The sequence below is a fragment of the Giraffa tippelskirchi genome, chromosome 6 (assembly GCF_054371585.1).
Source record: "Giraffa tippelskirchi isolate mGirTip1 chromosome 6, T2T-mGirTip1v1.2.pri, whole genome shotgun sequence".
Classification (NCBI taxonomy): Eukaryota; Metazoa; Chordata; class Mammalia; order Artiodactyla; family Giraffidae; genus Giraffa; species Giraffa tippelskirchi.
The window spans coordinates 34,741,608-34,765,138 of NC_137280.1; the positions used below are offsets into that span (position 1 = coordinate 34,741,608).

Below are 23,531 nucleotides of genomic sequence, written 5' to 3' on the forward strand. Positions count from 1 at the left end.
ACACGCTTAATGCAGTGATTTGGTGATAGCTACTGTTAGCACCTTTCTATGTATAATTCTACTCACTCTTTTATATTTGCATATAAAAAGACATATTTATTCCAAATAATGCTTTTATAGCACAGAGTATTTTAAACTTTAAAAATATGTATTGTAATGAATACACTGCATATTCCACAAATATTTATCTATATTTGTCTGTAGCATAATTTTAATGGGTGAATTATATCATGTCTGTAGACTTTTTACTTCAATCATTACCTGGTCATTTTAGTTTGTTTCCATTTATTTCTTATTAGAAATAGCACTGTAGTTAACTCAGTTGCATATTGTTGTATAAAAAATTACCTGCCAACCTACTGGTTTAAGAGAACACACAGTTTCTGTGGGTCAAAAATCTGGGTGTGACTTAGCTAAGTCCTCTGCTTCAGGAAGTCTTACATATGTACAGTTAGGGTGTTAGCTGGAACTGGATTTCATCTGAAGACTCTACCAAGGACACATGCCCTTCTAGGCTCATATGATTGTTGCACAGTTCACTTCTTCCAAGGTTGCTGAAGTGAGGGCCTCAGTTCACAGATGACTGTGGACTAGTGGTGGCTCTCCATTCCTTACCATGTGGGTCTCCTCAGCATGCCAGTTTGCTTCAGCAAAGCCAGCAAGAGGAATCCTTTTTTACCCTGGACATGTCAAAATGACAGCATGCGCTTACTATACTGAGGAGAGTATGGCAAGACAAAAGTCACAATCTTACGCCACCTAACTCAAACAAGTGTCTTCTGTTTGTTAGAAGCAAGTCACTAGCACAGACCACACTCAAGCGGAAGGTATTTTACAAAGGTGTGACTGACTACCAGGAGGCAGGGATCACTGGGATTCATCTTAGAGTGTTCCAGCCATATTAACTATCTTGTAGCTAAGTCTCACACATATTCATTCATATTTCCAACTGATAAACGCAAGGGAAAAAATTCCTGATTAAAACCTATGCATACTTTGGGGAGGTTTTGATGTCTATTGCCAAGTCACTTTGCAGAAGTTGCTCAAGCTTGCATCCCCAGCAATTGAACATTCCAAAAAACTGAGCAGTTTTCTCTGCTTACAGTCTTTATCGGTTTAATAAGTGAAAAAAATGGGACTCCTTTGAATCTCTCTCCTTGACTTTGTGGTGTTGAACTCTCTAGTATTCTTGCCCATTGAACATCTCCTTTTTATCTCTTTTCTTTACTCTTCTTTCTACTCCCTTTGGCCCCAGGGAGATGTGTCCCAAGGCTCAGTCTGAAGACCTGTTTTCCTTTCTCCAGTCTTTCAGCTGATGTTTGAGGGCTGACAGTGTGCTGTGCCTGAAGGAAGCTCCACCCACTCATGGGACAGGCACACCCCACTGTGAGTGGATTTCCAAGCAGAAGTCCAGCCTGGCCATCTCCTGGGTTCTGCTCCCATAGTGCAGCCACCTTCAGCCGTGCCTACCTGGATGTCCTGGACATGCCTCATACTTAACCTCTCCAACCAAATGCATCAATTTCTTGCTCCTCTCTTCCTCCTGGCGACAGCTGCTTCCCTTCCTGGCTGCCCCTTACGCTCTTGCTGACAGTATTGCCACTGTTCTTCCAGCCCAGGTCACTCACTGCACACAGAAAATCCTCAGCAGTGACAGCCTCAGCCGATTCTCCCGGCACAGGGTCACGAAGGGTTTCGGAGGTGTAGGTAGGAGTCGCTTTCAGTGTAGGGGAGTTCAGTGAGCTTTGTATGCCTAAAAGTTGGTCTGCTAATAAGAGCAGTAAGCCATGGGCTCCCGTGGCTGATTCAGTGGTCACCTCCCCACTAAGAACGCCCCTGGGTGAGCCACCAAATTCCCACAGCTCCACCACCCAGCTCATTTCCTGCAGTTGTAATGGACCTCACTTCTGATCATTTGTAACTCTGGGTCCTGAACTTATCACCTGCTCTGACTAGAGATGGAAATCTCTTCACCGTTTTCTGGGAAGATTCTGCAATTTTTTTTTTTTTTTTCTGCTTCTGGATCCCTAGGGACAGCGACTGGATTAGCTAGTGACACACCATCATCTCACTTCACCCCTGTACATACTCCTCTCTCACCAGCGCAGAGCAAGAACAGGAGGTCCTTGTTAATTACCCCTTTACCCCAAAGTGCAAGTAAGTTTGCACATGGAAAATAAATTCTTTTACATTCCATATTCTCACCTTAATTTCATTTCACCTGAATATATTGAGCAGAGCAATTGTTTTTCACTCTTCATGAACTGATGCATTTAGCAAACCAGGCCCACATCAACCTGTAATTCTTGGCTGGAGTTTCCCTCCTCCAAGCTCATAATGGGCTTCCCAGGTGACTCAGTGGTAAAGAATTACCTGCCAATGCAGGAGACACAGGTTTGACCCCTGGGTCTGGAAGATCCCCTGGAGTAGGAAATGGCAACCCACTCCAGTATTCCTGCTTGGGGAATCCCATAGACAGAGGAGCCTAGCAGGCTCCCCTGTGTCCATGGGGTCGCCAAGAGTTGGACATGACTTAGCAACTAAACTATGCTAAGCTTATACTGCATCTTTGAATACTGTGGGGGCTCTGTTTCTTCATTTACCCTCTCTACCCGCTGAGACAGGGGCCTTGTCGTGTACAGTTTTTTTCCCCCTTTCACAAGGCTCTCTCAGCTTGGATTTTCGGTTACTTTCTTAGTTGTCTGTAGCTCCTTCAGTGTCACCTCTTGTCGTTTTGTTCCTCGCCCTTTTCCTTTGATGTCCCCAGTATCCTCCGATGATCTTGGTTCCATGCCCCCAGAGCTTCTTTTCCTGCAGGCTGTCCACTCTGCCTAGGTTGGCCCTCTCAGGTCTGCACGTCTCATTCCACCTGGGACTTCTGCATCTGCCTTTAGCTGCTCTTCCTGCTCCTGTTTCTTGGCATTGACCCTAATCCATTATGCTCTTTGACCTACTATTCTCATTACCTGGTCACTTCTTTGCCCAGAATTTCCCACTTCCTACCACTGTTTTGAAAAATGTCTGTGAACTGGTCCCATCTTATGTATATGCCTCATATGTATGTGTTTTTTATTTTCTGGAACTTTCTAACATGCTGTCTCCACTATTCATCACTGTCTTTTGTCCTTGGTCATTCCTTCCTCCATCCCTTTTCTATTTCCTAGGATAGGAAATAGACACTAGGATCTATTAGATTCTGTTAGATTAGATCTATTAGACTCTAGGATACTCATCTTCCTTCTCCCCACTGATCTATTGCGCTGTCGACCCTCGAGGTCCAACTCAAGACCCATCCCCTATCATTCCAGACCAGGAATTTCAACCCTGACTGACAGCAAAATCACCTGAGGTGTTTCTCAAATAATATTTTATCTGGACTGGGTCCTGGAACAATTGAAACCTGAACTCTTGGATAGGACTCAGGCTTTGTTTTTGTTCTGTATTCCCGCCGAGACAAGCACTCAGGAGTGAGAATGACAGCTTCTGGCTGATACAACATGCCAGCAGTGTTACCACATTTATAACCAGCTCCACATATTCCCACATGGAATTTTTTCCCACCTTGTTTACCTTTGTTCTCTGACCAGATGCTGAAGTGCACACTTATCAGTAAATGTCTGTTGATTGACACGTTGACTTTAACATACAAATAACACATTTGAGATGATTTACCCTTCTAACTATTTCTTCTTGACTACCTTTGTTGAGTCTAATAATCGTTATCCCCATCAAACAGAAGCACAACCTAGGGAGAATGGCAGAAGCTTTAGGGACACTTACTTTATTTTATTCATCCATATTAATTGTTGAACCTGAACCACGGGGCTTTGTTTTGATTATTATTTATGATCCTTGGACTATTCTTGGTGTTCACCATCTTTAACAATCAATTTAATTTAGCCCATAACAAGACATCATCTAAGTCTACAATATATATTCTGTTTGTTGATATACCAATCCAAGTATGATAACCCAAATTAGTCATGAGAATCAAGAGTTACTTCCCATCCCATCAGAGCCTTTCACAGTTATGCTGAGACCCTTTTAGAAGCACATGCTGAGGTACCTGCTGTGTAACTCCCCACAAATTTAGGCCAGCTTTTAGTCATCTCTTCCCTTTAAAACTCTCATCAAAAATGCTGTGAAAGACAGCATTTTCTTTCACCGAATCATTCTGGTTTCTTCCTAATGAGTGTTTTTGGAGTATGTTTACTGATGTTTTCCCTTGGGCTTAGCATTGTGCCATTGTGTATAGGAAAGCTCAATAACTGAAACCAATTACTATACACATAACAGTATTTCATTTTACTTGAACACTTCAGCACACATTATCCCTCAAACAATGATGATTTTAATTTTAAAGTATTCTTAATGAAAACAGTACATTACTTGCTGGAGCACATATTTATTCAGGCTCAGCCATATTTCAGAGTAGAGGTCCTCAGAAGATCTGCTGTGAGAACAGTTGGGTAGTGGTTAGTCTATTAGCTATTTTCAAGTGGGTGTTTTTAAATTACTTAAGGGTGCTCAACATTATTTTTATACTTAAAATTGGTTTGGCAACATGTCATAGAAACCTCACTAACAGTGGCTTAAACAAGTTAGCTTTTTTCCTCCTTCAAGTAACAAGACATCTTTTAAGAACCACTGCATAGTTTATAAAGTAACCCAGGATGTCACAGGAAGCCCATGCTTCTTGACTTCACTCTCTACCTTCCTTCATGCATGACTGTCATCCACATAGACTCAAGATTCCTTCTTTAGCTTCCAACGTTGAACTTTTTTTCCAAGCAGAGATAGGAGGAAGGGTTAAGAGTAAATGGTAAAAAGTTGAGTTTGCCCTTTTGAAGAACTTTCCCTGAATTTACCTTCCCTGAAGCCTGCCTTGTGCCTTCCAGTTACATCTCACTGGACAGAATCGTCACTTGGCCACTTCTACAACTTGGGAAATGTCATTTTTTAGCAGGGAACATTGCCATCTCAAATAAACCAAACATCCAGGTAGTAAGAAAGAAAGGGAGATTGGTTGTAGAATTGGCAACTGGCAGTGTCTACCATTCTAGTTCATCGTTTTACTTTTTCTATCATAATTTGTTGCTAAAATTTATGAATTTTATCATCTTAAAATGAGTTACTAACTCATAGAGCAATTATCCCCTAATTAAAAATCAATTTTTTAAAAAGGAAAACAGAAGAAAATATCAACAAAAAAAAATTGTTAACTCAAAATTGGCATTTGCTAGATTTTTATAAATTATAAATGTGTTGGGTTCAACTGAGTGGAGTTTTACTGTACTGATTTTCCTTTTTTCTATGTTTATAGAAGTATTCAAGTACTTAATTGTTCCAACACTTTTTAAAAATCATGTCACTGCATTTGTACAAAATTCTGATTATTGTCATGCATGGAATTTTGTTAATAAAAATAAAATGTGTCATAATTTCATGATGCCTGGTGTTTTGCTTTTGAGATATGCAAATATTCTTGAAATCTCGCTAATATGGGAAAATAGGAACCCACTGAATCACTATGGCTACAATATGGCAAAGAAACTGTTTCTCACCTCTCAGCACAGTGGGCATTTTTTAGATGGAAAATATATTGTAGTTAAGATTTTATGAAAGGTCATTTTTTAAAGAAATACATTTCTTTATAACTTTTTCTTCTCTCTTTACAACATACTGGTGTCACCTATGGGTCATTTTCAGTCCAAGCTCCATGGTGGATCTCAGATCCCAGAATTTGGGGAGATGGAGAATAGTACTGAGCTGTAATTGTTGTCATCAGAAAATATACTGGGAAGGGATGAACACAAGGCAATAAAAATTTGCCTTGCTGTTAAATATTTCTTTTTAACTGAGGAAAATTAAATGAGTCAGCCATTCTCATTGACTCAGTTGAAGTACTTCTTTTTTCATTTAAATTTCTTATGACTTCATCCTGCACAGTTTATAAGAACATAGCTAGCTGCCTGTGTAAATACAATTACCCTCTACATGATGCCATGGCTGTGGTTATTGAAAGCTTCACTTAGGAAGCTCTTTCATCTCCTAACTATTGTAGGGCTTGTGTTATTCTTTTCCTGAGTATGAACATCTGGGTTCCTGGTGATGTGTTGGTGACGTGATTAGATCTTTATTACTTATTTAAGGAGAGTGAAAGTGTATGTGTGTGCCTGCACCTACCTGTGCTCCCATATGCATAATTTTTGAGGAAAAGGAAAGGTAAAGAGAAAAAAAAATCTGGCAGCATTTCTGAAAAAGGTGTTCAGAATTGCCTGATTTCCTTGGATGTTATCCCAGAAACACCTCATCAGATGAACTAGCACACAGCTCACAGCAGATGTAAAATAGTGCTTGAAATCTTTTCTCTGCATGAGGTTATTGCAATAGCTCAAATATTTGCTGTAATCTTAGCAATTAAAGTGTATACTATCCACCTCTACTTCACTCATACTTATTCAATAAAAATAAACCTCTTCTGTTCTTTAGTATATTTTACTTCCATATTTAACAACTATAAGAGACTTATTAAAATATAGGGTTTTTTATATAATAATAATCAGGAGTTGTATTTATTCATTTATTGATAATAAATCTCAATCTTGGGGGGTTAGATTATGGTCTTAGAATTTAAGACCATTTTTATAAAAGCAGCTCTTGTTTTAAGACTCATGGTTCTCAGTGAGTCCAGTTTATGCCCAGTACAAGGGTCTCCATCATAACCTCCAGGACAAGCTGATGGTGATCCAGTCTCAGAGCACATCTATTTATACAGTGTTGATGACTTTTCAAAACCAGTTCGTTCCTTTTTAAAATAACATTCTGATTTTTACATATTTTTTCTCTTAACGTTAACTTCAAATTGTCTTCCTTAAAACTTAATGGTTGGTTCTGGTTCTTCCCTATGGAGCAACCCCAAATTATCTCTCTTTTATGAAACACTCACATATTTGAATGCAACTATTAAAATATTTCTAAATATTTTCTTCTCCAGACTAAAAATCCTTGTGGATGTTTGAAGCAAGGGAGGAGCAGTGTGTGACATTGTAGCAGGGCATTTTTTTTTTCAAGTAAAGGCCAGTAGGCTTCAGGCAGACACCAAAGTGGAATCTCTTCAGAGTTGACCAGATAATTATGTGCAACTCAGCAGCTGGGCAGCTCATATGAGAAGAGGGTTTAAATGCAGATGCAGAATTTATAAACATGTCTGTTTACGTGGGTGAACAGACACACATATATCTCCTCTGTCAGCTGAAGTGCTCAAGAGGCAGCAACGAGCACACCTCATGCTCAGATCTTGGTTTTCGGAACCGACGGTCAGAGAAATGACTGACTCCAGGACTTTGGCAGTAAATATACAGAGTGAGCCTGGAGAATCTCATCATGCCAGAAAGTAAGGAAGAACAAAGCGGAAGTCAAACAAACAAAAAAACTACATTGCTGGGTGCACATCAGCTAGCCCAGATTTGAAGAAAGTGCTTCAATGTCCAAAGCAGAAACAATTTAAACAATGAAATAAAACAGAATTGGATGATAACCCAAAGTATAGGATAAATATCCATGAGTCCATATATATATATATATATATTTGATCAATTACAGGGGAGAAATTAAATAAATTTCTTGGCAGAAGAATTCCAAAGAATTTATACAAATATTCCCATCTCAAGGACATAGAGCATAATATAATCCTCTGCTCTGTCAGTATAAGCTGCTCAGAAGGTGACCTCCTTCTAAAGAGTATAGTATAGAAAGGAGGAAAAAATGATTACTGGTAGAGAAGACTAAAAAATATAGTTCATCTAGGTTATCGACTGTGGTAAGTCCTGTTATTAGTATGTACCCTTGATATGATGTGATGAAAAGGACAGTTTACTTCTGTGGTCTTCTTCCCCAAACCAAAGACTTCAGTATAATCATGCAAAAAACATCATCCATATCCCAAATGAGGATGTTTTTATGACACTTGACCTGTAGACCTTTAAACTGTAAGTTATCAAAAACAAGGAAAGTCTGAGAAACTGTCATATCCAAGAGGAGCCTAAGGAGATATATTGACTGTATTTAGTGTTGGTTTCCTGGATCAATCCATAACAGAGAAAGGACATTAGACAGATTAAGGAAATCCTAATAAAAATTATGGACTTCAGTAAATAATAATGTATCAATACCATAAGAGCTTCCCTGGTGGCTCAGTGGTAAAGAATCTGCCTGCAATGCAGGAGATCTGGGTTCGATCCCTGGTTTGGAAAGTCCCCTGGAGGAGGACATGGCAACCCACTCCAGTACTCTTGTCTGGAGAATCCCATGGACAGAAGAGCCTGGTAGGCTACAGTCCATAGAATAGCACAGAGTCGGACATGACTGAAATGACTAAGCAGCAGCAGCAGCAGCAGCAACAATACTAGTTTATTAATTGTTTCAAAAGTATCATACTTACATACTAATGTAAGTGTCATACTAATGTAATCGGGGAAACTCGATGAGGGGGTTTAGAGGAACTCTGTACTATCTTTTAAGTTTTTCTGTAAATCTCAAGCTGTTCTAAAAAGTAAAATTTATTTTTAAAAAAACAGTAAAAGATTCTCAGGAGAAAACCTGGAAGACCTTAGGTGTGTGATGCATTTTTAGATACGACACTAAAGGCACATTACATAAAAGAAGTCATTGATAAGCTGGGCCTCATTAAAATTGAAAATTCTGTTCTGTGAAAGACAATGAGGAAAGAATGAAAAGACAAGTCACAGACTGGGAGAAAATATTTGCCAAAGACACATCTGATAAAGGACTTCTATCCAAAATAGACGAAGAACCCTGAAAACTCAATCATAAGAAAACAAACAACCCAATTTAAAAACAAGCAGAAGACCTTCGCTGACATCTCACTAAAGATACATAGATGGAAAATAAGCACATGAAAAGATGTTCAGGATCATATATCATTGGGAAATTGCAAATTAATTTTGTAATAAACTATGGGATACCACCACACAGCGATTAGAATGGCCCAAATCTGGGACACTGGTGACACCAAGTGCTGGCAGGGATGTGGAGCAACAGGAACTCTCATTCACTGCTGAGAATGCAAAATGATGCAGCCACTTTAGAAGACAGCTTGGTAGTTTCTTACAGAACTAAACAGACTCTTACCATGTGAACCAGCAAACACACCCTTTAGTATTTACCCAAAAAAGTTTAAAACTTGTGTTCACACAAAAACAGATGTTCACACAGATGTTTATAGCAGCTTTATTCATAATTTCCAAAATTTGGAAGAAGCCAAAATGTCACCCAGTAGGTGAATAGATAAAGAAACTGGGATTCATCCAGACAATGAAATATTGTTCAGCACTAAAAAGAAATGAGCTCTCAAGCCATGATAAGACATGGAGGAAACAGAAATGCATATTACTAAGCGAAAGAAACCAATCTGAAAAGGCTATATTCTATATGATTCCAACGATAGGACATTTTGGAAAGGCAAAACTGGAGAAAGTAAGAAGATCAGTGGTTTTCCAGGGATAAGGGAGGAATGAATAGGCAAAGCACAGAGGATTTTCAGAGTGAACCTCTACTCTGTGATACTACAAGGATGGATACAGGTAGTCATGTAGTTGTGAAAAGCCATGGAATGTGCGAGGCCAAGAGTGAACCCTAAAATAAACTATGGACTTTGGGTAATAATGATGTGTCAGTGTTGGTTCATTGATGGGTGCAAATGGTCCACTGTAGTGGAGGATGCCTGTAGTGGATGAGGTTGTCCATGTGTGGGAACATTCTGATTTTCCACTCACTTTTGCTGTGAACCTGAAACCATTCGAAAAAGTAAAGTGTATTGCCTTTTAAAATAATTTAAATTACCTCCTCTCCTGGTAGGCAAGCTGAATGGAGATCAAATTATCCCAAGGTTAACCAGGTTGATAGAACATGGAGTAAGAACAAGAAGAGACTTAAGTATATATGACTTAAGTATGTATGACTTAACTTGTGCCCTGGAGAAGGAAATGGCAGCCCACTCCAGTATTCTTGCCTGGAGAATCCCCATGGACAGAGGAGCCTGGTGGGCTACAGTCCATAGGGTCACAGAGAGTTGGATACAACTGAGCATACACCTGCAAAATTAAGTACATTCTATTAAAAACATAGGTAATAAATTGTGAAATGACTTCAAACCCCAGTAATAGAGTGTGCTCATCTTTCTTGAATGCACAGGTCTTCTCTCCCTGTGCAGTGGAGAATGGACAAGATGAGCATCTGCTCTGTGACCCACGTTTGTTGCTGCCTCCTGATAGACATCCATACCTCTGCTGGAGCATACATTTTGTTCTATCTGGTACCTTCAGCTCTGCTTTCCAGGAGTCCGAGCGTCTAGACTTTATACCTTTATGGCTTTGACCCTTTATGCTTAGATTGTGTAGTTTAACTTTCAAAATGTAACATTTCCTTCATTGCCAAATATTTCCAAGTACTTCCTCAAAAACACTGCTGACAGCTCCAACCCCTTCGAATATTGTCAATGTAATGTATTTTTCAGTCTCTCTCTTATTCTTTTCTTCCTCCTCTGTTTACATTCCCATTACTAAATACCTTTCCTACTATTTTATTTTAGTGTTCCTCTTAAAACCTAGTGCCCAGAATTGCCAAAGACTCTATGTGTCATCTGATTATTTCAGAGTACGGTGGACTCTTGTGTTCATCTGGACATTGTCATCGCTTTAATGCAGCCAAAAATTGCATTAAGGACTTTAGCAGCCCTATCTCACTAGCTCTTGTTGAGACTGTAGTTAAAAACATCCCTGAGGCCTTTATCCTGTGAACTGGTACATCACACAGCTACTCAGAAAGTCTCTCCTGCAACTTGTGCTTTTATAATTGAATCTCTTTAAATGTAAATGCAGACAATTACATTTGTCCTAGTTAAATTTCATCTTATTATTTTCCAGCCTGTTGAGATCTTATTGAATCTTGGTTCAGTCATGGATTTCTGTTATGTGTACTTGCTTATGTCTATGACCCAGATAGAGGAAGCTTGCAAATAAATCTATCCCATCTGGGCTAACTCAAGACAGGGGAACAAGGAGGAGACAGCAATGAGGACTGCCCAGGAATGGAGAAGACAACCTGTCTTCTCTAACAAAGTAGAAATTCTGTACTATTTTTTTTGTTGTTGTGGCAGGTCACAATTTGACCTGCCACTGTGAAGTACACATGCTGCTAAGTTGCTTCAGTCCTGTCCAACTCCTTATGACCCCGTGGACTCTAGCTTGCCAGGCTCCTCTGTCCATGGGATTCTTCAGGCAAGAATACTGGAACGGGTTGCCATTTCCTCCTACAGGAGATCTTCCCAACCCAGAGATACATCTCTTACATCTCCTGCGTTGGCAGGTGGTTTCTTGACCACTGGCACCACCTGGGAAGCCTCCAGGTACAGTATACTGAAAGTCATCCGTTGCTAATTGCATTTTACAAGTTGAAATTTTTCAAAGACTTAAAAATTAGAGTGAATTTGAGAGCATCTTTATCATTCCTCCCACTTCCTTTCATTCTCTGAGATACTCTTCAGTGGGAAAGAAAGAAGTGGAATGAAACCAGTGGAAACCAAGTTTTCTCATATAGGTTCCAGCCTGTACACCAGATTTGCCCATCACTGCTCCAGCACAATAGCCCTTCATCTATTTTGAAGTTCATGGCGTGCCTGGGGGATCATGTTCCCGTGAGTGGTGCCCTTTTACAGGGTGGGTACATGTCACGGCTGCTGCATTAGCAGAGGCTGCCAGCAGGCTGAGGCTGATCCTGGTGCATCAGATGTTCACCACTCCTCTCTCTCCTGCTGCTTCATGGCATGCCACTGGCTAGAAAAATCTCAGCTCTAACATTTAAAGCTGCAATTTGTCAACTGCAGCATGTTAAAGCTTGGATTGGCAAACCATGGCCCGTGGACCGAATCTGGCTCACCACCTGTTTTTGTAGATTGTTAAATGGTTGAGGGTAAAAAAAAATTTAAAGAATAATATTGCATGACACATGAAAATTTTGTGAAATTCAAATTTCAGTATGAAAAATAAAAATTTATTGGAATGCAGTCCCTTTCATTTGTTATATATTGTCAATGGCTTCTTTTGTGACATAAGAGCAGATTCAGGTACTTGCAAGAGACTTTACAACCCATGAATCCTAAAATATTTATTATCTAGTCCTTCGTAGAAAAAGTTTGGTGGCACTAGTGGTAAGGAACCCACCTGCCAATGCAGGAGATGTAAGAGAGGCAGGTTTGATCCCTGCATCAGGAAGATCTCCTGGAGGTGGAAATGACAACGCACTCCAGTATTCTTGTCTAGAAAATTCCATGGACAGGGGAGCCTGGCGGGCTGCAGTCCATGGGGATCACAAAGATTTAGACATGACTGAAGCAACTTTAGCACACACATGTTAAAGAATCACTTGCATCAGACTCACTGGGATGTTTTTGAAACTGTTTTCCTGAGCCCACCCCACACCAAAGGGATCAGAACCTGGAGATGGGGCCCAAGCTCGTGTAGCTCACACCTAGGCAAACACTAAGACAAAACTAAAGATGAGCCAGATACATGGAAGGATGAGAGGCTACCCTTATTTTTCTGCCTGTCTTACTCCCTTATCCTACGGGCCATAATTTTTCTACAAACTGCATAAATTGTATCGATCAGTTTCTAAGCACTTCTCAAAATCAGCTCTCATCCAGACTTGTCTATCTTTTAGTAAGAATGTTTGTATTCATTTCCTAAGGCTGCCATAACAAATCACGGCAAATTGGTTAAAACGACAGAAAGGTATTCTCCCACAGTTCTAGAAGCCAGAAATACCAAATCCAGGAAAGCTGTGTTCTCTCTGGGAGGCCTAGGGGAGGAGTTCCTTCTTTGCCTCTTGCAGTGTCTGGTAGCTGTTGGCATTCTTTAACTTGAGGCGTCATTACTCCAATCTCTGCCTTCATGGCCACATTGCCTCCTCTTCTTCTCTCTGGCTTTCCTCTCTTCCTCAAATCTTCCTCTTGTAAGGCTGCTTATTGTCGGATAGAGGGCCCACACAGATAATCCAGGATGATCTCATCTCAAGATCCTCAACTTGATTTTATCTACAAAGACATTTTTTCCAAATAAGGTCAGAGATTAGGACATGGATATACCTCTTGGAATGCCGCCATTCAACCCAGTACAGGTGCCATTGTCCATTCAGTTTCTGAGTCTTGAAGATTCCATCGCTCCCTCTCCAGTATTGTTATGATTCCATTCTGTCAACAGAAATTCCTGACACAGAGATTTATGATGGTGTCCTGCGTGTGTGCCAAGTCACTTCAGTTGTGTCCAACTCTTTGCGACCCTATGGACTGCAGCCTACCAGGTTCCTCTGTCCATTGGGTTCTCCAGGCAAGAATACTGGAGTCAATTGCCATTCCCTCCTCCAGAGGATCTTCCCAGCCCACGGGATTGAACCCATGTCTCTATGTCTCCTGCATTGGCAGGTGAGTTCTTTACCATTAGTGCCACCTGATCTTTACAGATTCTAGATACATTTCTGAGCCTGGAATTAGGAGTTTCTGCAGTCATGTTGCCAGTGGTATTTTCTATTTCATCCTCACTCTTCTTCCTTATGTGTCCCTTACCTTCCAGCGACACTGTGCTATTTGCTGTCACCCTCCCCACTTCTGTCCTCTTCCTGAACTCATCCCCACTGTTCCTTCCTCCTGGAAGACCAGGGGACTGGCTTTTCCTCCATCATCATCACCACTCTTGCATCACTTAGGTCCTAAGCATCTTTCAAAGCCATTTGAGGTTCCATTTCCCCTTGAGAGCTTCACCATGTCTTCCCATTGGATACAAGTCTCAGAACCATCTGCACCTTTTATGGTATTTACCTTACCTTACTTCATGTCATAATGTCTGTACTTGCATTATCATGGCTTTAGATGTAAACTTCCTCTAGATTAAACTCCTCAGGTCAGGGACTGTGAGAAATAGTATTGCTCAGTGGTTGAGAACTAGGGCTCTGAGTCAGACTGCCTAGTAGACCTCCAGTCACTTAGTACTATGTATCCTTCAGCAGGTTATTTAATGTCTCCTTGCTATAGTTTTTTCATTATAAATAGGGACAATAATAATAATAACTCCTTTCTGGGATTTTAAGGATTAAATGAGAAAATACATATAAAGTACCTGGAATACAGTAAGCATGTAAAATTTAGCTGTCATTATTATCTTATGTCTATTTCCTGATGCCAACACAAGGACTGCCTTAGGTAGGTACTGAATACATGCTTATAGAATTTAACTGATCAAATTCAAACCTGAAACCAGAAACAGTGACCTGAGTTTTTCTGTTTGGACCCCTTCTCTAGGTATGACATATTTTTAGCAAGAACCAATATAATTAAACCAAATTTCTGTCTTTTGCTGGATAGGAGTATTCTTAGAAATTCTGTTATAATGTTTTTGACTCTCTTTCTTTTCATCAATTGGATAGTGAAAGTGAAAATGTCTCAGTTGTGTCTGACTCCTTGCAACTTCGTGGACTGTAGTCCACCAGGTTCCTCTGTCCATGGGATTCTCCAGATAAGAATACTGGAGTGGGTTGCCATGTGCTCCTCTAGGAGATCTTCCTGACCCAGGGACTGAACCCAGGTCTCCTACATTGAAGGCAGATTCTTTACCATCTGAGCCCCCAGGGAAGCCCATCAAATGGATAACTGGAGATTAAATATGATTTTCATTTTTTGGTGATTTCTATCTTACAACCTAGTTTGTAGCCAAACACCAAATAGCCTGAAGTAACCACAGAGTAGGGACTTTCATGAAGTCCTTTGATGGGAGCAAGTACCTGGGAAAAGGAAAGGAGCCACGGGCCTATAATACCTGCTAGTCACTGGTAATTTATAGATTTCTTTTCAGACTATAGTGATACTCCTAAGGAAGAGTGCCCTTGTAGCAACTCCCACTAAATATGGCCCCAGAAGACCACACTTACTTCATGATCTAACAAGCTCTGCTGTAGGACATGGGTTTTGGGCAGAGGACATTCTTGGTGGCCTCAGGGGGTGCCCAGAGGGCAGACTTCTGAGGCTGGGTGAGTTTGGAAGGTAGCTGGTTTTAAGGCTTTAGCCTAGTTGATGAACATGGTTCTACAGAGGATTGAAGGTGTGTTCTTCAAAATATCAGTTCTGGGTATCTTGATTAGAAGTAGTAAAGGAATGTGGGCAGAGCTCTGGCTTAAAACCAGATTTTGAACACATTTTGGAGGAGTTGCTATAATTATAGAACTTGGAGATACAGTTGGATTGCCATGATCAGTCTGCCCCTGTACAGAGACTGCAGTTTGTACAGCAGGGACCTGATTAACCTGACACTGGGTTCTTATGTCAGGCTTTTTGGTCCCACAGGATTTTGCTCTTTGGAAGTTCTCTGGGATTTTACTGAGCAGTCCTATTGCAGGCCCTTTTAGATATTAATAAACTTCTTCCAGACATGCATAAATTTCACCAACAAATGGATTTTCCTTCTTTATGAGTCATTTATTGCAGAATTTAATGTATATATTCCTCATGGAAACAAGTCATTAAATTCATTTCTAAGGATAATTTAAAAAAGAAAAACAACAAAGCCACTTTAAACCACAATGTAGCCAAAATGTAACACACTGACAATAAAATGTATCCTTAAAAACATACTACTTGTCCCTCTTTGCCCACCCTACCTATCCACAGTGAGCATGTTGCCACCTGGCAAGGTTCTCATCCTCAGAAACCAGGGCAGAATAGCCAAGTAGATAATTTTCGTCTTTCTCTGCAACTCTCTCTTTGTTCTGGGATTTGGGAAGTCTTTTGGCTGAAAACTAAAGCTGTCTAGATTTTAGGGACCCTCAGATAGTAGTTTCCTTTGCATAGTTTACATCCAGGTCTGACATGTGGGGTTTTTCATTCAATCTGGAAACTTTGTGCCTGAAGAATAATTATAATAATGATTTTAGAAATAATCACTAATGCACCTATAACACTTACTATATACCAGATATGGTTCCAAACACTTTTCGGATGTTGATTCACTTAGTCTTTACAGCTCTATGAGATTTGTTATCACCATTTTCTGGATAGGGAAACCAAAGCACTAGAGAAGAAAGATGCTGAGATCAAACAGATAACAAAATGAGATCCAGGATTCCAACCCAGGCCGTCCATCCCCAGCCTCTAAACGCCAGATCCTGGCCTCCCCTCCTTCCTCCCTGTGCAAATTTATAGATGCATTTTTCTAGTTACAACTGTACTCCCCATATAATACTCTGTTGTGACCTCAAGGTGGGCTTCCCTGATAGCTGAGCTGGTAAAGAATCTGCCTGCTATGCAGGAGACCCCAGTTCAATTCCTGGGTCAGGAAGATCTGCTGGAGAAGGGATAGGCTACCCACTCCAGTATTCTTGGGTTTCCCTTGTAGCTCAGCCGGTAAAGAATCTGCCTACAATACGGGAGACCTGGATTCGATCCCTGGGTTGGGAAGATCCCCTGGAGAAGGGAAAGGCTACCCACTCCAATATTCTGGCCTGGAGAATTCCATGGACTCTATAGTCCATGGGGTTGCAAAGAATCAGGCACAGCTGGATGACTTTCACTTTCACTTATGACCTCCAGGCAATTAGCTGTACCCACGTCCTGCTCCCAGGGATGCTCTACTGCCTCCAGTGTATTACCTGCAGCTGCCACTGGTCTTTGCATTGCCCTGGCTCTCGCTTGAACTTGACTGGTGATGTTGACCCTTCCCCAGAGCTGCTGCTTTTGTCATGGACTTTCCAGAACCTCAACTTCTCCTATTTGTCCCTCATCTATCTCCACATCTGTTCCCCTCTGCCCAGACTGCACCATGCAGGTGATGACGTGGTGTCCCCAAGCCCTGCTGATAACCGAAGCTGAGCCAGTTCAATACCATTCATTAAAACAAAGCAAGATAACTCAAAAAGTCAATAAGATGAGCTTTCTTACTCTTGATACTGATAAGGAAAGAAAAGCAAGCCTAATTAGAGGAATACATAGGGTGAGAATATAAGTGGAGATTTGTGAGGGTCTACAGGCAAGTTCAAAGAACTGAAGTTGTATTAAGTCTCATTTCACTTTATTTCTTAGTGCAGTCTTCTTGGTACTTGTCCTAGTGAAGTAAGGAGTGATTTTCATGAGACATGTAGGAATGCGAGTCAGCCTGGGGAAGCTGAGCGTGGGCAAAGACTCTCATGCCCTGAATAACAGTCTCTTGTGATGACTTTGATGTTCTGTGAGTGTTGGAAAGGGAAAACGTGGCTTGTACATGGTCTTTCTAAGGGAGAAAAAATGGAAATGGAAGGAAGAGAGGTGAGATGGCTTGTGTGGGATTCTGGGGAAGCAATGTTGATGGATGAATAGGGCTGGAGTGGAGAAGGGGTGGAAGTAGAGATGGCCATGTTCTGGGCAACTGCTAATGTTTGTTTTATAAGCAACTTGACTGCACCCTGGGTTTTGTCTGTAAGTACATCCTTCTGATTATAGACACAAAGTAACAGGAAATACTTTCTATTTTCTTGGTTAATGCATTACTTTTATTTTAAAAGTTCTTTGAAAAAGATAATATGCTGGATTGGGGCTAAAATAGATGTATGAGGAGCATCCAAAACTAACCTTTATACAACAAAAATACAAAAATGTATTCCGTCAGATGAGTTATAAATTAAAATACTTATATGGTTATTCAGTAATTATAGTTCCTGGTTTTCACTAAGCCTGTTTTTGTTAAAAATATTTTTGGAATTCTTTTAGAAGCATATTTTTCAGTGTCTTTAAGAGAAGAATGGTCACTATCATCTTCATATTTAATACTGTTTTAGAACATTTTGGTCACATTAATAGGATAATATGTATAAATGCTGAGAAAGAAGACATAAAATTATTACTATATACAGGTACTTTGATCACATACTAGGAAAATTTAAATATTAAGATATTATAGAAGTAATTCAAGAGTTTAGTAGACTGCCTACAAATAAGACCAATTTAAAAGAAGCAATCACCCTCTAGTTAGAAATGTAACTTTAAAAAATTCTCAAGAAGTTTTTCAATTGCAAAATAGTGTAACTGTTACAAAATAATGTTTCTAAGTATATGTTCTATATGAAGAATTTTTTAAAATTTTGGGTTATAAGAGAAGATGACTTAAAGAAATACACACTCTTTTAAATAATATAAAAATGTCCATTCTTAATAAATTTGTTGTAAGATCCAGTACAATTTTCTCTGGACTACTTAAACAATTTTATTTATATTATTGTAGTACTGATCAAAATTCCAACAGGATTTTGGTGGGAGAATTACATGTGAAGAGAGAAACATGAGGCTGAAGCTTAAAATAATTCAAAATGTATTTAAAATAATACACAAGTAAGGAAACTGTCAGAGATATACAAATTTTAAAATATTCTGTGAAACAGCTGGCCTGGACCTTTGAAAATGTCGTGCTCTGAAAGTGAAAAAGAGAGGAAAAAACAGGGAGAGATGGAGACAAGGAGTGAGAGAGAGAGAGAGAGAGAGAACAAGAAGGTAGCTGAGGAGGAGAAGAAAGAGGGAGGGAGGAGGTCAGAGGAGGGGCAGAGAATGAGACAAAGAGAAAGAGAAGGTGGTCAGATGACCTATATTAAAAGAGATCAGAGACATAACATCAACTAAATGTAATGAGTAATTCTTGGTCAGATCTTTTTTGTTTGTTTTAAGCTATAAAGTTAATTTATATATATATATAAAGGTGGCTTAAAGCTCAACACTCAAAAAACAGATCGTGTCATCCGGTCCCATCACTTCATGGCAAATAGATGGGGAAACAATGGAAACAGTGACAGACTTTATTTTCTTGGGCTCCAAAATCACTGTAGATGGTGACTGCAGCCATGAAATTAAAAGACATTTGCTTCTTGGAAGAAAAGCTATGACAAGCCTAGACAGCATATTAAAAAGCAGAGACATTACTTTGCCAACAAATGTCCGTCTAGTCAAAGCTATGGCATTTTCCAGTAGTCATATATGGATGTGAGAGTTGGACCATAAAGAAAGCTGAGCCCCGAAGAATTGACGGTTTTGAACTGTGGTGTTGGAGAAGACTCTTCAGTCCCTTGGACTGCAAAGAGATCAAACCAGTCAATCCTAAAGGAAGTCAGTCCTGAATATTCGTTGGAAGAACTGATGCTGAAGCTGAAACTCCAATACTTTGGCCACCTGATTCAAAGAACTGACTTATTAGAAAAGAACCTGATGGGATCTTTTCTATTGGGAAAGATTGTGGCAGGGAAAAATTGAGGGCAGGAAGAGAAGGGAATGACAGAGGATGAGATGGTTTGATGGCATCACCAACTCTGTGGACATGTTTGAGCAAGCTCTGGGAGTTGGTGATGGACAGGGAAGCCTGGCGTGCTGCAATCCATGGGGTCACAAAGAGTCGGACATGACTGAGCATCTGAACTGAACTGATAAAGTTAATTGTGGGAGAATTGAGGCAATTTAAACTGGATAATAATAATGGCTGTGATAATGTATTGTGGTTATAAAAGGAAAATGGCTGTGTTGATAAGAGATGTACACTGAAATATCTAGAAATGAGATATCATGATGTCTTCAGGTCACTTTCAAAGAGTTCAGAAAAATAAAAAGTTTGTATGTCTGTGCTGTTGTATACTGGAGAAGGCAATGGCACCCCACTCCAATACTCTTGCCTGGAAAATCCCATGGATGGAGGAGCCTGGTAGGCTGCAGTCCATGGGGCCGCTAAGAGTCAGACACGACTGAGCGACTTCACTTCCACTTTTCATTCTCATGCATTGGAGAAGGAAATGGCAACCCACTCCAGTGTTCTTGCCTGGAGAATCCCAGGGACAGGGTAGACTGATGGGCTGCCGTCTATGGGGTCGCACAGAGTCAGACACGACGGAAGCGACTTAGCAGCAGCAGGAGCTGTTGTATACAAATATGTATAGGGAAAATAAAAGTTAGTAATTGTTGAATCAGGTGAAGAGTATCTAGGCATTCATTGTAGCCCTCTTTCAACTTCTTTGTCGATTTTAAATTGGTCAAAATAAAATGTTGTGGGGGCAGAGAGTAACACACATGAGAGACAATGTTAAGGAAAATTCTAGAAAATTAGTAATGAGGGCAACTTCTTTGTCGATTTTAAATTGGTCAAAATAAAATGTTGTGGGGGCAGAGAGTAACACACATGAGAGACAATGTTAAGGAAAATTCTAGAAAATTAGTAATGAGGGTTAGTAGCCCTGCCAGATTCAGTATTCACTGAACAAGCAGTCATTGACTGCGTGCTATGTTCTATATTCCTGCAGTGGTTAAAACAGTAATGGCACAAGGTTAAATAAGGGTCAGTGAGCTGAAATAGACAGTCAAAGGACTTGGCATAACTAAAAATTTCTCACATGATAAATCAATAATGAAGGGTAGGATTATTCATGAAATCATAGTGAGATAAATTCTTAGCAATTTTCAAAAAAATATCAACTTTGCCCATCCACCCAAAACAAACACTGAGCTAGATTATATTGGATAAAAAGTTTAAAATATACATAAGTTTAAAAAGGAAAAGAAAAGCAGAATTATAGTGAATGACATTCTAAGCCTAGAATACACTGAACAAATCACAAAGAATCAGAAATTTTAACTCTATAGCAATGAAAACCTTGTCACATTAAAAATATGAAAATAATTTGCAGGTTAATATTTTGATTACTATAAGGAATTCATTCAAATTGATTTAAAATAATCCCCAAATCTGTGGAGATGAATGGCAAAGGTCAACCACAGATATTTCATAAAGAAATAAAACTAGTAAACAACTGCTAACTCAATTATTAAAATTAAGCTATTAGTATTTCAACCTTAAAGTCACTTTCTTTTATTCAGTAACAGTGACTTGCTGGAGAGGATGCTAAGCTCCTGTTCTCTTATGTTGTTGATGTCATTATAAAACCATACAAGTCCTTTGGGAAATAATTTAGTGGTTCCTGTTATGAGTCATAAGAATCATCATACTGTCGATTCAGTAATTCTGTTTCACAGGCTCTAGCTTAAAAAAATAATCCAAAATAGTAGGTGGGGTGAAAACTATGTACAAAAACATGTCACTCATTATTTATACAAGTGAAATGTTACAGGTGAATTAACTGTTTAGCAATAATGGACTATTTAATGAATTATGATATAATGCCCAAAGGAATAGTGTGCACCTATCAAAATAATGATTATGGCAATTGCATGAAAAATATTCCTTTGAAATGTGAAGTTTTAAAATGTTGAAAAATTACATGCATAATACAAATGATATATTTAAAGCCAACTTTCTGAGAGGCTCTTTATCATTAAGATAAAAACTATGCATCTTACCAAAGTTTATCCCCTTATAGTATATCTTTTTTTCCTCCATCAAGGAAGAAAAATAATTCAATGGAGTCTCCTATGAAAGGTAGCATTTATCTATGTCTGAGAGCAAATTTTCATCACTTGCCATTTCTCTCTAGAATTGTCCAGAAAGATAAGTATTTAAATAACTGTATTTTATTGTTGTACTTGCTATATAATTTTCTCACTTTTCTACCCTATCATTTTTACCACACCATGGGTAAATCAACAAGCAGACTGAGGAAAGATATTCCCAGAGAATGATATATTTGGGATATTCCACTAACTAAAGGTTACTATTCTAAAATTTTGCCTACCATAGATTTGGTCCCATCTGTGTACAAACCTCAGAGGTCTACCCATAAAATTGAGTATATCTGCTCTATAAACAGTGAAAAATAACTTGTTGAAAGCAATTTTATAATTGTTTTACCTTCAAGCACTTTCCATGGCCTCTCAGATGCCATTATTACAAATTTAGAAACATAGACTTAGAGGACAGCCATGCTTTTTATCCTACTGAAGAGAGAAAAGTTGATATTCTAATTTAAAAACTATTCTATGTCATGTAAACAGGGAATGAAACAAAGATCACAAAATCCATATCTTCTCTACACATTAGCAGTAAATTCCTTGCAGTTAATCTAAGTAAGATATTTGATGTTTTATAATTATGGCAAGAATATCAACTGATTTATTGGCATTCACTGATTTCTTTTTTTTTATCTCTCAGATGACAAGGTAGTTAAAAAATAGCTAAGTGGGAGACAAGTTTTCCAGAAGATGGGGTTAATATACTTTTCTGTATTTCCTTTCCCTAAGAACAACTAAAAATTCTGGACATTTTATATGAGACAAACATAAAGGTGAAAAATGGAGAGAATGTAGACTGGCTAGAGACCTCAGGATCAGAGGGATAACATGGGGCTGAGTTTTCTGGGTTTTCTTTTTGCCTCATATATCCCAGGCTTGTTGTTGAACAAACTGGGAAGCAGGAAACACCAATGGCACAGACAAGAAAAGTTCTAACAACAGAAAAGCCTGCTGTCTCTTAGTCCAAAGACAGGAAAGGGGCAACCTCAGAAGACAGAAAACTTCTAGACAATAACCATTCTACTTCAACCAAACACCACAGAAAAAACTGTGGGCTCAGCCCCATGCACAGCACAGTGGAGGGCCTAGACCTCCACCCCTGTGAAGCTAAGAGTGGGGTGAAAAAAAAAAAGTTACCCACTGGGGTATTCCAGAAAAAGCCAAGTAGGAAGCCTAGATTTTCATCCCCACCAGGCAGTAATGAAGCCCCCTCAGTAGAGACCATGTGGAGAACTGGAAGTCCCCCCACCAACCAGCAGGAGCCCGCCACCTCGGATGTCAACAGACCCAGGGAGGGTGCCTGGACATCTTCCTCCACTATGCAGCAGTCAGACAGGATGTCCCCACCTCCCTTGCCAGAGGCATGTCAAGGAAAGTCAGTTAAAACAGGAGGCTTAAATGGCATCCAGAGTCTACATCACATGCATCGTACACAAGTGTCCAGGTTTCGATTGAAAATCAGTCATAATACAGGAAAGATTCTGATGCTAGGAAAGATTGAAGGCAGGAGGAGAAGGGGACATTGTCTTTGCCCAGGTAGTCTTCGTGCCCTCAAATTTTATCAAAAGGTCTAGCTTGCACATGTTAGATTTCAATAAAAATTTGTTGGATTGATGGATGAATGGTTTTGTCAGTAAATGTTTAATAATTAACTCCCCAGAAAGAAAAAAAAAAGCTGATTCACATCATTTGCTGATTTCTCTGGTGTAAATCCTTCTACTTGGTCATTTTCACCCAATTCCCAGTGTCTAACTAAACACCGAGTCCAGAAGTGGTGTTAATGATCACCCTTCACGAGCCAGTATGAGCTGGACAAAACAGAGTTGGACAGTGTGTGTTACTATATACTCTTATTTCTGATATCAACTTTTTGTCATCCAGCTAAAATTAAAAAGAGAACTGAGCATCAGGTTATTGCTTAGTCTCTTCAACAAGGATATTATATTGGTTTAAGAGATCCAGTGAGAATTAGTAAATAGTTGGCTCAGAATAAACCCAAGAT

At 39.5% G+C, this 23,531-nt stretch overlaps 1 protein-coding gene across 2 annotated transcripts in view; it reads left to right on the top strand.

Moving 5' to 3' along the window:
* ZNF704 (zinc finger protein 704) overlaps positions 1–23,531 on the top strand; it is a 236,692-nt gene that overhangs the window by 86,698 nt on the left and 126,463 nt on the right. The gene's annotated exons all lie outside the window — the stretch shown is intronic.